This window comes from Ursus maritimus, unplaced genomic scaffold (genome assembly GCF_017311325.1).
Source record: "Ursus maritimus isolate PB19 unplaced genomic scaffold, ASM1731132v1 scaffold_14, whole genome shotgun sequence".
Classification (NCBI taxonomy): Eukaryota; Metazoa; Chordata; class Mammalia; order Carnivora; family Ursidae; genus Ursus; species Ursus maritimus.
Genome location: NW_024423786.1, coordinates 55488316 through 55501934, shown reverse-complemented (window position 1 = coordinate 55501934; position 13619 = coordinate 55488316). Strand labels below are relative to the sequence as shown.

The window sequence follows — 13619 nt, the reverse complement described above, 5'->3', positions numbered from 1 at the left end:
CGGAGGCTGCGGCCGCCAAGGCCTACAACTTAGTGAATCAGAACTACCTAACAGAGCCGCCGAGAACACCCAGGACGCTCGGTTTTTGGCATTTTTACAGCTTTCCCCTGTGGGAACCACAGCACTCCCATGTGCCGCTGTGCCGGCCCCAGCTCCGCGGGGACAGAAGCTCCTTTGTTGGGGACCTCGCCCTACGCACCTCATCTCTTCATGTGGCTGTTGATTCACAGGCTTGAACAAATTGGGGGCCGTGCTTCTCTGAGTTCTGTGTAAATTAATGGAAACTGAGGAAGAGGTCGTGGACCCAGCTGGGGTCTGAGAGCTGCTTGGGGTAATGCGTGAGGACCAGCCCCCCCCCACATGGGAATTGGGCCCAGGAACCCTAAATGAATGTGGAAAAGTGTCCAGATGGGAGAACAAAGGGAGGAGACCCAGGAGGGCCTTCGACCGCCGCCCCCCACCCTCCAGCCTCCATTCCGCGGACCCTCTCCTGCCTTCGGTCTTGGGCCGGTCTGCAAGGAGCACAAAGGCCGCCACCGCACCCCCTCGGGGAGCAGGAGACCTAGTCCTGGCTGATCCCCAAAGGCTCGCCCACCCTGCTGGGCTATTCTCCTGGGACAGCCTCTCCCCACTGCCGTGCCCAACTTCCCGTCTGGTCTCCGTCACATACCCCTCCCCTGTCCCACTCCACTCCTCCTTCTGGCCGACTCCCACCCTCCAACCTGCAGCATCGAGGGTCCCACCGTCCCCGACGGGAGGACCCCGTGCTCCGTCCTCCCTGCCCGCCCTGCCTCGTCATCACCTGCAAGGCTGGCCCCTCCGCTGTGTGAAACGGTTCAACTGCTAAGCGTCTGCTACCTGAGCCCGCGATCTTCCTTAGAACCAGGGTCTCTGCAGAGGTCACTAGTTAGGAAGACATCACACTGGAAAGGGCGGGGCTCTGTCCAGTGCCTGGTGTCCTTATCAGACCCAGGATGGCCAGCAGCCTGCGGAAGCCGGGAGAGGCAGGAAGCACCCCGCCCCCCACGCCTTCAGAGGGGCGTGGCTCCGCGACCCCTGGATCTGAGACCCGCGGCCTCCAGAACCGGACAGGCTAAGTTCCTCTTGCTCCACACCATCCCGATCGGGGGCCTTTCCATGCCCACACCTGACGTCTCCTGACCCAGAACCCCCAGCCGACCCCCTTGTCCCTCCAGCCATGCCCTCCCTTCCTGGCACACAGACCGTCTGAAAGGCCCTGACTGCCAGCCACCTTCCCAAGCGCGATCCACACCCACCGCAGCAGCCCGGGCTCAGCCACCTGTGCCGGCCCCCTGCCCCCGGGCCCCCGGGATCCAGGAGAGACAGAACTGATGGGCCAGACTTGACTCAAATCAAAACCTCCGGGTCTGTGGGACGGACGCTGAGAGAGGAAAGGCAGGCTGGAGACTGGAGAATACCCTTGCGAAACATACATATTGATAAAGGACGTGTACTGAAAACACACAAGAATCCTTAAGACCCAGCAACAAGAAAACAAGCGTCTCCAGCAAAAACAGCCAGAGACTCCTCGCCAAAGATGCAGAGATGGCGAAGAGCACATAGAAAGATCCTCCGCCGTCCATGTCATCGGGACACGCGAATTAAAGCAGGAGCTGCCAGCACCTGTCTGCTAGAATGCCCATCCGACGCCGACATCCCCGAGGGCCAGGGAGGATGTCACGCAGCAGGGGCTCCGCCCACAGCCAGGAGCAGCTCGGGGACCAGGAACTGGCCGGCCACGCCGCACTCACTCATGACTTCTTACACAACCGCACACGCTCTTACCCTAGGATCCAGCCGTCATAGTGCTCCTCGGTGTTTACCCGAAGGAGCTGAGAACACGTCCTCGCAAAAACCTGGTACAGCAGGTCTGTGCATAACTGCTAATACCAGGTCTGTGCATAACTGCCAAAACCTGGAATGTTCGCGATGTCCCTCGGTAGGTAAGTGGATAAACGAACCGTGGGACATTCAGACAAGGGTTACCATTCAACACTGATAAGAAACAAACTCGATCTCGGGGTCGTGGGTTCCAGCCCCACGTTGGGTGTAGAGATTATTTAAAATCTTTAAACAACATTTTCCTGTGTTGTCAGATAATCTACAATTTTAATGACTGGTTGATAGTTTTCAAAGAGGACAGCTGTATGAAGGACAATACCATCTGCAGTTAGGTAAGCGCTCCAAGACCACTCGAAAGCTCCATCCCCTGTTCAAGGATGAGGACACAAGAGGTCAAAGGAATGACAGGAATGACACGAACTGGAAAGATGGGCTAGCGTACTCAACACCGCATTCCCCTGGGGAGTCAGGAGGGGGTTTCAGAGAGAGCTTCAAACACAAACTTCACATTTTTATGCATCAAAAACACCCAGTTACACTTTATTAAATCTGGGTGGCAAATACAGGGGATTTGTTATATTAGCCTCTGAGCTTTCCTTTGAATTACTTCACACTAAACAAGAAATAACATGCAGCTGGAAGGAAGTATTTTAAATGCCCTGAACACAGGATTCAAGAATTAAACTAGCGTTTGAAGTAATTTTGTGACGAAAATTGGCTACTGAATAATAATGAGGATTTGCCACGTGTTGGGATTTGCTCTGCGCCCTTCTGCACGTGACGGAGGACTATAGAAATCCCAGCTGCACGGTGACAATGCCTAAAACATGCGGAAACTGCCGGAAGTCCTTCCTATTAGCCCCAGGCACTGCTTTCCCACGCGAAGACCACCAGGAACACACCTGCCGCTGAGCACAGTGCTTTATCGCCCCTGGCAGCCAGAGAGAACACACAGCATCACCAACCGAAGGACATCGCAGTAGCAGGGTGCTGGAAAGGACTCATCACAGGGTTTAGGCTTAGGGTTGGAAATACTGAGGAAGGCTTGAGAGAGCCAGGCTTTGCTCTGGATTTTGGGGGCTGTCTCGAAGCTGGAGTCATTCTGTGATGGCCGATCTCATCTACAGGAAGGGGAAGCTGCGATTGGCAAAGCAGCAGCCCTCCTCACGCACACCAGCAGGGAGAGGGATGGGATGATCTTTGCTGTGATTCCAGCAGCCTGCCTTCTCATGTTCTGTGTTTGTCCTAATCCATAAGGGTCAAAGGGTGGCTTCGCCTGATGTTGACAGCCTGTTAAAGTGTTTATGCTCAAAAGGAGAACATCTCCACCCAGCTGTGCCCGGGTGGGTTCCCCAAAGTTAGAAGCTGCTTCTTACTCATTTAATCACCACCACGACCTAAGAGGCAGGTACTGTGAAGCCCATGTTACAGTCGAAACACGGTCAGAGAGGTCAAGTGGCTTGCCCAAAGCCACACGGCTAACAGGTGATAGTGGTGGGGCTTGATTTCCAACAGCCTGGTTCCAAAATCCAGGTTCTCACCATTTCAAGGCTTGGGTCTGACCAAGTGTTCACAGCTGCCTGTCTCTTAGCCTCTGCTTTGTCTCGACCCAGACTTTATTCAGGAATCTGTCATTCCCACAGGACCCTGAACTTGTCCCCAGCCCCCAGCACGCATTAAAAAAGTGGACCCTAGGGGCGCCTGCGTGGCTCAGTCGGTTGGATGTCTGCCTTCTGCTGGGGTCATGATCCTGGGGTCCTGGGATCGAACCCAGCGTGGGGCTCCCTGCTCAGCGGGGGCCCTGCTTCTCCCTCCCTCCATCTGCCCCTTCTGCACACACACACACCCCGCTGCTCTCTTTCACTCTCAAATAAATAAAATCTTAATAAAAAAAAGTGAACCCTAGTCCCGCTATCAGGTTCTCCTGGGCATCGGCTGGACACAGCCAGACTTCACTGCTCATCTCTGCCTTCCCCTCCTGACTCTCCCCCCCCGCCCCGTTTTAAAGCTCCTTCTAATTCTGAGACGCCTGCAAGTTCTGAGATAGCAGCGCTCCCCCTTCCGCAATAATCTTTCTTCCGCATGAGGTCGCTCCCTCTGCTCGGACAGGTACCCAACAGGAACACGGATTCACAAGGGCAGCGCCTGCAGCACGCCGCCCCGTAACTCCTCTGGGCCTCCGCGAGGGAGGGACAGCGACCCACCCGCCCTGGCGGAGGGCCCCCGGGGCCGGCGCGCCTGCCAAGCCGTCTGGAGAGAACGTCAGGGGGTCCCGGGAGAGACCCCCCAACCAGGGTCCCCGCAGCCCACTGGCCTCCGGAGACTCCTCCGCAGGGTCCCACCGAGGCTTGCCGCCAAAAAGACCCATCCTGCTGCCCCCAGAGCCCCACCCTACCCTTCACTCGCCCTCCGCCGGTACGGCCAGCTAGCCCGCCCAAGCAGGGGCGCGGGCTCCGGGCCCGTGCAGTCACGGGCCACCAAAGTGCCTCCGCTTCCGGCTCCCGGGCCGGAAGAGGTGAGGCTTCCAAACGGCCCGTGGGCGTGGCTTGTGACATGGCTCCTCCTCTGGGCGTGGCTAGGGCCTGGTCTCGTGTTAGGGGAAGAGCCTTTAGAATTTTTTCTATGGCCTTTTAATTTAATGAAAGTGGTATCATTTCATACACACTATTTCTGCAATTAACTTTTCTTAATAGATAGTACAATATAATAATCTGTTCAAACCAATACAGAGGTATCCTTTAAGAGTTAATGGATTTTTTGTGGCAATCCATTGTCAAGAAAAAGTCCCTCTTAATCCAAATATCTGATTCCCCAGAACCCTTCCTAAAGACACCGTTAGCAGCGCTTTGCGTAACCTTCCAAAGATGTTCTGTGTATTCACGAGCAAAAATGAGTATACATATTCCTCTAATAAATACAGTTGACCGTTGAGCAACGTGGGGGTTATGGGCTCTGATGTCCTGCACGGTCGAAAATTTGTCACTTTTGACTCCCCCAAAATTTAACTAATAATCGCCCACTGTTGACCAGAAACCTTACTGATAACACAAACGGCTGATTAACACGTATTTAGTATGCTGTATGTATTATAGACTGTATTCTTACAATAAAGTAAGCTAGAGAAAAAATACTAAGGAAAATACATTTACAGTACTGCACTGTGTTAATAAAAAAAATCTGCATGTAAGTGGACCTGTGCAGTTCAAACCCATGTTGTTCAAGGGTCAACTGTACTCGTTAAACATCTTCTATGACCCAGACTGTTCTCTGCACTTGGGGATAGAGTAAATGACCACAAAAATCCCTGCCTTCATCCTTCTTAGATTCCAGTTGGGAGCAACAAAAAAGAAAAACCCATATTAATAAATAGCATATGTAATAAATAATATATCCCAATGTGAACAGGGAGTGACTGTGAGTGCCAGTCCCTTCTGCTGCCTCCCTCAAGCCCTGCACAGCTGTTTGAGTCCCATCACTCCCAGGGAAGCCCCTACGCTTGCCCCCCTGCTCCCTACACACTCCCCACACTCCCTACTTTCCCTTCTGGGGACCAGCCCCCGCAGTCTTCCAGATTCCAGGCAGGATGCTTCTGCTGTGGGGGGTTTGGCCCAGGGTGCCCGGAGGAGAGGCTGGGGCAGGCCTGGGGATATGTTTACAGATTCAAGAAAGTGAAAAGACAATCCACAGACTAGGAGAAAATATTTGCAAATTATATACCTGACAAGGGGATTATATCTAGAATACATAAAGAACTCCCACAATTTAGTAATAAAAGGATAGGTCATCCAATAAGAAGAGGCAAAGGATATGAATGACATTCCTCCCAGGAAGATATGCAGAGGGCCAATTAGCACATGAAAAGATGCTGACTGCCATCAGCCACCAGGGAAATGCAAATCAAAACCACAAGGAGGGGCGCCTGAGTGGCTCAGGTCATGATCTCAGGGTCCTGGGATCAAGCCCCACATCAGGTTCCCTGCTCAAAGGGGAACTGGGTTCTCCCTCTCCCTCTGTGATCTCTCTCACTCTCTAATAAGTAAATAGAATCTTAAAAAACCCACAAAGAGATATCACTTTGCACCCCCTAGGATGGTCAGAATCAAAAAGACAGACAGTACCAAGTGTCTACAATGATGTGGAAAATCAGAATCTTCATTCACTGTTAGTGGGAATGTAAAATAGTACAGCTGCTGTGGGAAAGTCTGGCGGCTCCTCACATGATGAAACACAGAGTTTCCATAGAACCCAGCCATTCTACGCCTAGGTATTGTTAAAAAAAAAGAGAAAAAAAGATTTATCTGCATAAGTTTTAAAGATCTTACTGGCTTTATTTAATGACTCATGACTGGGGCAATGTGTCATCTTAGCAAACAGAAAGGAGCTCCAGAGAGCTGTACAAAATGGAAGGTTTTCACAAAGGCAGAGACACAAGGAGGTTATTATTAGCAGAGTGGACTGATTTCAGGCAAGGTCACCTTTCGGGGACACAAGGGGTCCATCAGGCAGATCACACGGCCGGGAGCCCCCCAGCTGCCTGAAGGAGCTCAAGCTCCTGAGAGAGGCTGGACTGCAGTTTGGTCAGCTGCCTCCCTTTGGTGGCATGGGCTTGGCACAGGGGACTCCATTCTAGTCCTGCCGTCTCTTTTAACAGCATCTAACAAAAGAATTGGAAACAGATTCAAACAGATACTTGTACACAAATGTTCACAGTAGCATTGCTCACAATGGCCAAAGGGTGGAAGGAACCCAAATGTCCACCCCAGGGGAGTGTTGAACAAATGTGGCCCAATCACATCCAGAAATATAATCTAGGGGTTTTTTTAATTTTATTTATTTGAAAGAGGGACAGAAACAGCATGAGCAGGGAAGAGGGCACCAGGGGAGGGAGGAGGAAGGAGTGGGGAGGGGGGAGGCAGGAGGGAGGAGGGAGAAGGGGGCACTAGCAAGAGCAGGGAGGAGTGAGGGAGACGAAGGTTCACTGAGAGCAGGGAGCCCAACCCCAGGACCCTGGGGTAATGACCTGAGCCAAAGGCAGACGCTTAACTGACTGAGTCACCCAGGCGCCCCTGTCTTCAGTTTTAAAAAGAAATAAAGCACTGATACACGCTGCAATGTGGACGAACCCTGAACACTTGATGGAAGCAGCCCGTCACAGAAGACCACATATTGTAGGGCTCTACAGCTATGAAATACCCCAAAGAGGGAAATCTCTAGACAGAAAATAGATGAGCGGTTGCTTAGGGCTGGGGGCAGGGGCCTGGGAGACAGGGTGGGAGGGTACAGAGTTTCTTTGGTTAGTGATGAAAATATTCTAAAATTGTGGCCCTGGTTGTGCAATTCTGTGGATGCTGAAAGCCATTGAATTTTACACTTTATATTTCAGTAAAGCCGTTTAAAAAAAAACAAAACACATACGCTGAACTCCTTTAATAAAAATACAACTTTCTGAAACGGCCTCATGTGGCTACCACGCGGGACAACACACATTGCTGAAGGAAACACCACAAAAATCACAGCTTGCGGGGAACACAGAGAATCTTGCCGTAGAAAGCAGCTTCAAAAGAGACAGGAGGGGCGCCTGGGTGGCACAGCGGTTGGGCGTCTGCCTTCGGCTCAGGGCATGGTCCCGGCGTTATGGGATCGAGCCCCATGTCAGGCTCCTCCGCTGTGAGCCTGCTTCTTCCTCTCCCACTCCCCCTGCTTGTGTTCCTTCTCTCGCTGGCTGTCTCTATCTCTGTCAAATAAATAAATAAAATCTTAAAAAAAAAAAAAAAAAGAGGAGCTTCGGTGACTAATTTGAACAGCCCCACCAGTGACAATGAGTCAACCCTTCCAGGAGACCACGAAATCAGAGTGATGGTACTTTCACGTCTTGGCCAACACTGGGTAAAAACAGCGCTTCTCGGGTCCTGCAGGCTGCTCCAAGGACAATCTGGCAGTTTTCACTGCCATTTAAAATGTACACAATGTCTCCTTGCACTAGAAGGACATAAAGTTGTATGTGTGCAGGTGTGAAAATCCACACAAGCAACTGGAGGTTTGGGTGCCTTTCCAGGGGCTCGACTAAGTGACCGGGGACTGGTGTGGAGGGAGACCTGCTTTTCACAAGACCCCACGTGGGACCGTACTTTGCCCAGCTGTTCTCAAGGACAATATGCACACACAGCTGCCCCAGTCACGTACGTGTTCCGGAGAAATCGAGACTTGTAAACGTGCAGCACCCAAACAGAGCCGCCAACCTGGGCAGTTCCTCCCCGGGACCCCTCCCACGGCTGCCCACAGGATTCCGGAGCAAGGATGGGCGGTAGGTGCAGAAGTCAAACACTGACAACACAGACTAAACCACCACCAACAAGACAACGGTTCAGGCAGTCACGTATGTGCAGAGCGGGTGTTAAGGACCTAACCACACCTCCGTGGCATAGCTAGTAATTGACCAAGCGTGAGTTCGCCCTCCAGGGACATTGGCAACGTCTGGAAACAGTTTGGGTCGTCACCAGTGGGACTGCTACTGGCATCTGGTGGGTGGGGGTCAGGGAGGTAGTGAGTTTGAGAAACCCTGATGTATAACCAACACTAAATCCGATGGACATTAAGGAGGGCACGTGATGTCACGAGGACCGGGTGTTATAGAAGACTGACGAGGGGGACGCCTCGGTGGCTCGGTCAGTTAAGCGTCCGCCTTCAGCTCAGGTCATGATCCCAGGGTCCTGGGGTCAAGTCCCTCATCGGGCTCCTTGCTCATCGGGGAGCCTGCTTCTCCCTCTGCCGCTCCCCCCTGCTTGAGCGCGCACACGCATGCTCTCTCTCTCTCTGATAAAAAAAAAAAAAGACTGATGAATCACTGACCTCTACCTCTGAAACTAACAATACATTATATGTTAATTAATTGAATTTAAATTAAAAAAACACTAAATCTGAAAAATTATTTTGAAGGAAAAGAAAAAGAGCTGCCGATGGATATATGGGTAAGATTTTATTATGGCAGTTTAAAAAAGCACACAAAAAATTAACATGTATTATCTAAGGGCACACACACACATGCAAGAAACAACAACAAACCAGGGTGCCTGGGTGGCTCAGCTGGTTAAGTGTCTGCCTTGGCTCAGGTCATGATCCAGCTCCTTGCTCAGCGGGGAGCCTACTTCTCCCTCTGACCCTCCCCCCCATGCACTTTCTCTCGCTTTCTCTAATAAATAAAATCTTAAAAAAAAAAAAAGAAATGCCTCCCTCAGGAGAGTACTAAACATGGACTAGAAGGGTACATGTCAAATTAGAAATGCCTCCCTTGGGGCGCCTGGGTGGCACAGCGGTTAAGCGTCTGCCTTCGGCTCAGGGCGTGATCCCGGCGTTATATGCACTTTCTCTCGCTTTCTCTAATAAATAAAATCTTAAAAAAAAAAAAAAAGAACAAAAAAAAAAACAACCCTACCTAAACATGGACTAGAAGGGTACATGTCAAATTAGAAATGCCTCCCTTGGGGCGCCTGGGTGGCACAGCGGTTAAGCGTCTGCCTTCGGCTCAGGGCGTGATCCCGGCGTTATATGCACTTTCTCTCGCTTTCTCTAATAAATAAAATCTTAAAAAAAAAAAAAGAAATGCCTCCCTCAGGAGAGTAAGAATATCTGTGCTGTTTTTAGTTTATTTTTTATGTACTCTTTTGTGTACTGTTTATCTGTACAAACATTTGTAGCAAATATGGGTATGGGTTGAAATTGCATCTCGCTTTTGTACTTTTGTTTGAAAATTATTTCGTGAAAACGCAACTATACTAATAGTCTAGCTGCCTCGCTGAGATTAAGTTAATAACCTGGATCTGGAAAACCATTTATCCACGAAAATACATCAATAATATATTAGTAACAGTGATATATGCCTGGTGAATGTCTAGTCCATGCAAACACAGCATCTCAAGGCAGGCGCATGAAACACGTGGGGCGCTGTCCTGCTCACTGGGGGGCGGCGGGGGCCGGAGCCGCATCCCCGGCTCCCACCCACCCGCCGCGAGCAGCACCCCTGTAATCCAGGTGTTACCACCACAGTATCTTCCAACACTGTCAAACGTCACCCGGCTAAAATCGTCCTCAGGGTGGTAATCCCTGGTCTCATTTGACCTTTTATTTGATCCTAGAGTCTTTCCGCCAAAACCCACGGTCATAACCACTCGTCATTCTGCTACCTGCAGGCAGGGGTCTAAGACTTTGATACGAGGATGCCCGTGCTGATGAGCGGACATTATTAACAATAACCAACACAGGTGCCCTTACGTACTTTCATTTCAAAGATGTGGAATCTGAGGCTCTGAAGGGCTCGGCAAATTGCGTGGTATCAGCGGAGAACCGATTAAGGCTTGGGGCCAGGACGGGCACACAGCCGAGCACGTCTCTGCCTTGGATACGAGCGATAGTAAAAATCGGCTGAGAACAGAAGTCCCTGCCCTGACATTCAGAGGCCGGGGAGGGCAGCGGCAGTAAAGCCAGCTGCGAAACTAACAGGAAGCATTTCCACCAAGGACACGCTGCAGCGCCAAGTGTCACAGCAGCCCCGGAGGGGGCCAGCCCCCTCTTCGAACTCGCTGGAAACTTGTCCGTTCAGTTAAGAAGGAAACGTCCGCTCTTGCCCGGACGATCTCATTCCCTTGGACACTCGAGAATCGGTCTGCATTTCCCACCAGGTGCGGAGGCTCAGGTAAGGGGCCTCCGGACACAACAACCCACATCTCTCCTGTCTTCGTGGTTCCCAAAGAAACGGGACCCGGGTCCACCGCGCAGGCCAGACGCGACGCTGCCCTCTGCAGGCGGCCCTGCTCTGCTCCGAGCCCACGGAAGCCTGGCTGCATTGACCCCGCACCCACTCCCGCCCTTCCCCCAGCTTGGGCTCTGCAGGGCGCCAGCGTCCACGGGGGTCCGGAGGCGCCCCGCCACGCCCCAGGGGCCTCCACCGGGGCTGGACCGCGCCCTTTGACCCAGCCCAGGCTGTCGAGCAGACACCGGGCCTGACCCCGCAGTGCGCGCGGAAACGTCCATCCCCAGGAAAGGCGAACGTCCTCAGAGAGGTACCACCGCCGCCGCCGCTCACGGCCGGATCGGCGCTTTCGCTTCCGGTTCCGGGTCTGCCGGGAGCGGAAAAGGAGGCAAGTCTGGGTCTCGGGACTGGAAGAGCCTCGACGATGGGCGGGGCGAGCTAAGTCCTCCAATCGGCGAGCAGACAGCTGCTACTATCCCCCGCCCTCTGGAACGCGACTGGGTCCAGTCTCCGGATCCGCCCCCTGAGGGCTTGTCTGAAGCCAGAATGACACTATGGGCGTGGTTGAGACTGGAACCGCCCCCAGGGCGTGGCTAGAGGCGGAACGAAGCCCAAGGGCGCGGTTGGGGGCGTGGCCACCGAGCAATCCCTGAGAGCCTGTTACGTTGGCAATAAATGCTTATTTCCCCAACACTTTCCGCATGCCAGCACATTCCCGTGAAGAGATACTCACATCATTGGAATGTTTGTCCCTGGAATCTCTCTTATTTCTTCCAGAAATGGGGTCATATTTTGTGCATTTCTCTACATGCTGTTTTTCTTCCTAATGGGTGTGGTATCCTGTCCTGGCCACTGGATGGCGACCTAGATCACATTTTCACGTTTGTGAGTATTTGGTTGCGCCGGGTAGACTCAGGAAACGCATGTGGGTTCCTCCAACACGTACTCATGAGGCATCTTTCATATCCCAGGCTCGACTCTCTGCCCTGGGGTATGTGGCAGTAAATGAACACAAAAATTCTTGGCCTCATCCTTCTTGGATTGCAGTTGGGAGGGGCAAAAACATTAAGCATGTTAATAAATGGCATAGAGATAAATATACTATAACCCAGTGTGGACGGGGGAGTGACTGCGAGCGTCTGTCCCTTTGCTCCCTCCCCCAGGCCCTGCACAGCTGTTTGAGTCCCATCACTCCCAGGGAAGCCCCCACCCTACCCCACACACTCCCCACACTCCCCACTTCCCCTTCTGGGGACCAGCCCCAGCCTTTTCCAGGTTCCAGGCAAGATGCTTCTGGTGGGGGCTGGCCCAGGGTGCCTGAGGAGGGGCTGGGGCAGGTCTGGGGACTCTGTGGGCAGCTCCTAGCTGTGAGCTGCCATCTCAGACACCTGCAGAAGCTCAGATGTGCTATGGATGGTGGTTGGGATGTGCTGGGACAGCTGGTTGCAATTGCATTAAATTAACAGGCTCAATTTAAGGAGAACTGAAAATTCTTACAGGTCTTCCTTTTAAGAACATGCCCGTCTATTCACAATCAGTGACTTCATCCTAATATAGTGTATGCAAATTGGTTTTGAGCCAAACCTGGACCTGAGTGTAGGATCTGAAACCCTAAACATCTCGAAGAAAACACAGGAGAAAAATCTTGTTCACCTTGGGCCAGGCAAATATTTCTTAAATAGTACGCAAAATGTGACAAATACATACAAAGAAAAGATCAAGTGGGTCATTAAAATTTTAAATATTTGCTCTTTGAAAGCCACTTTGAAGCAAACAAGGAGGCAAGCGACAACAAGGAGAAAATATTTGCGAAACATACACTAACAAAGTGTTTCTAGAGTACGTTCTAGAGAAAAAGTGTGACCACAAGAGGGCGCCCCTCACTCTTAAAACCAAGTTTGCTGAAGTATTTCAGGATAAAGGGGCACAGAATGCAATTTACCCTCAGAGTTAAGAGGAGGGATACCCATAATTTGTATATGTGTATACACACACACACGCACACCCATACATGCACACCCGCACACACGCGCGTGCACACAGAGACACAGCTGTGCGCCCCTCACTCTTAAAACCAAGTTTGCTGAAGTATTTCAGGATAAAGGGGCACAGAATGCAATTTACCCTCAGAGTTAAGAGGAGGGATACCCATAATTTGTATATGTGTATACACACACACATGCACACCCATACATGCACACCCGCACACACGCGCGTGCACACAGAGACACAGCCGTGCACACGTATAAACACACATGCAGACATGCACACACACGTACACATGCACACGTGCGTGCTCACACACAGACACACAGACACATTTAACACACATTCGCACACACATGCACAGGTGCACACGCACGGAGACACAGCCACGCACACGTATGCACACGCGCACACACATGCACATGCATACACGTGCACACACGCGCTCGCACACGTATAAACACACATGCAGAGACATGCACACATGCACGCGCATACACATACACACACGCGTGTGCACAGGTATAAACACATGCGCAGACACGCACACATACATATGCACACGTGTGTGCACACATGTATAAACATGTGCACACAGACACAGACAGGAGTTCTTGGAACTATTCTTGCATACATTTGAAACGATATCAAAATAAAAAGTTACCCCAAAATAGTTTCCTAGTTTGTCCTATCAAGTATGTAGGTAGCCAGTGAAAGATCAAAGAATAACACGTGAGCAGTTCTAACTGTCCACAACCATTTCCTTTCATTCTTTTGCCTGTATCTTTGGCTCTATTGCTGTTTTTCAAGAATATACCTGGTAAGATCATTCTGTCCAGGAATTTTAGAATGGCTTCTTTGTCGTTGAAAACAGTGGGTCCCAAATGAAGCCATTTCCCTAAGTCGCCTGGCCCCATTCACTTTGTTTTTCATCCCGAATTTTATGCTCAGATTTACTTCTGTAAGGCTGATTGGATGATAACAGGGAAAGTCACCAGTCAGCTTCACAAGATCACTGCTTGGA

At 51.4% G+C, this 13619-nt stretch overlaps 2 long non-coding RNA genes across 3 annotated transcripts in view; both read right to left on the bottom strand.

Moving 5' to 3' along the window:
• The window catches only part of LOC121102579, a 14883-nt gene extending 13150 nt beyond the window's left edge, over nt 1-1733 (bottom strand). For both annotated transcript variants that reach the window (XR_005834670.1, XR_005834671.1), the window contains exons 1-2: nt 803-1733; nt 200-265 (exon numbers count right to left, since the gene is read on the bottom strand). This is a non-coding gene — a long non-coding RNA (uncharacterized LOC121102579). The remainder of the gene's footprint in view (nt 1-199; nt 266-802) is intronic.
• A 4433-nt stretch (nt 1734-6166) lies between these two features.
• On the bottom strand, nt 6167-10962 carry LOC121102578. Its single transcript, XR_005834669.1, has 2 exons — nt 10136-10962; nt 6167-6517 (listed from the first exon to the last, which is right to left on the bottom strand). It is a non-coding gene; the product is annotated as an uncharacterized LOC121102578 (long non-coding RNA).
• Between the last annotated feature and the right edge of the window lie 2657 nt (nt 10963-13619).